Below are 1376 nucleotides of genomic sequence, written 5' to 3'. Positions count from 1 at the left end.
TCATTATGTTTACTTGACAATCTCTCCCTTGGCCATATTTTCAGCACATTTTTTGAAAAGTGACGAGATGAACAAGCAGTAAAATCAAAACAATAAAATACCCTTATTTCCCCCTCCCCTGCCATCAACACCCTCCCATACCCTCTGTTTCCATCCCCCTTCCCCGAAATAGCTTGTTGAATTTTGATTTTATAATAACTGTCCATTTCCTTTGGAATTAAGTATCCCCTCATAGAACAGTGGAAAAATATGATGATCTTCAAACCTGAGTAAGTCCATTTTTGTGAATACTCTATATTATCAATTCCATTTTCATTTGTACTTTCATATAATGTGGAAATAGGCCTGTTGACTTGGAGCCATGCTGACCATTGAACATCTATAACACTAATCCTACTCTAACCGAGAGGTTGTAACACCTAACAGACTCTTCAATTCTGTGTTGACAATCAATCACCCACTTATACCAGTCCCATTTGATTCTCCCACACTCCCATCAACTGCCCCCAGGTTCTGCCACTTGCCCACATACAGGAGGCAATTTATAATGCTAGTTAACCTACCTTACATGACTTTGTGAGATGAGAGCTTCCAGAGGAAAACCACGTGGTCAGAATTCTACACTGACAGCACTAGAGGTCAGGACTGAAGTGAGGTTGCTGGAGCAGATTTACCAGATGGGCCATTGTGCCTCCCAACAGTATTAAGTTATTCTATTTATTTCTTGAAAGCACTCCTATGTGGTTAATGTGCATTGCAACAACTCCATCGTAAAGCTGACACAACAGCTCCTCATGAATCGTTAATCAGTTAGTCCCCATAGTACAGCAGGCAAATTTATTTGTGTTGAGCCAACTGGCTGAAGGCATTAGGTGGTTTCATAGAAATAATGGATTTTAATTGATGCTGGACTCCAAAGTGTTCCTTTTGAAATGATTGAGTATAATGAATAATTTTTGGCATTTAATAATAAATTGTCCCCATACCATCCAACTGAAATGGTAAATCCCTGAAGGAGTTGTCAATACACTGTGCAGTCCCATGTAAATGTCCATTATACAATTTGTCAGCTGCAGATTTTGAGGACATTATACTTCTGATCTAACATTTTTGGGTATGTAAACTAATACAACACCTGGCTTGTACACAATTAATGTTAATGTATGTGCAGGATCATTGCTTAGGTGATAGGCAGTCCTCCTCTGGGATTTTTTGCTTGCAGAGCTATTTTGAGTAATTTTGAATGTTCTGCAAACAGAACCATGACCAGTTGACAATCAATAAGAAATGCCATTGCTAGCCAGGTTTAATTTTTAAAATTCTCTATTTTGATGCCTTAGACGACATTGTACTTACCTGGTAGACATACATCCCCA

The sequence above is a fragment of the Hemitrygon akajei genome, chromosome 5 (genome assembly GCF_048418815.1).
Source record: "Hemitrygon akajei chromosome 5, sHemAka1.3, whole genome shotgun sequence".
Lineage (NCBI taxonomy): Eukaryota > Metazoa > Chordata > Chondrichthyes > Myliobatiformes > Dasyatidae > Hemitrygon > Hemitrygon akajei.
The sequence above is the reverse complement of the archived record's forward strand: the minus strand, read 5'-3'. Positions refer to the sequence as shown.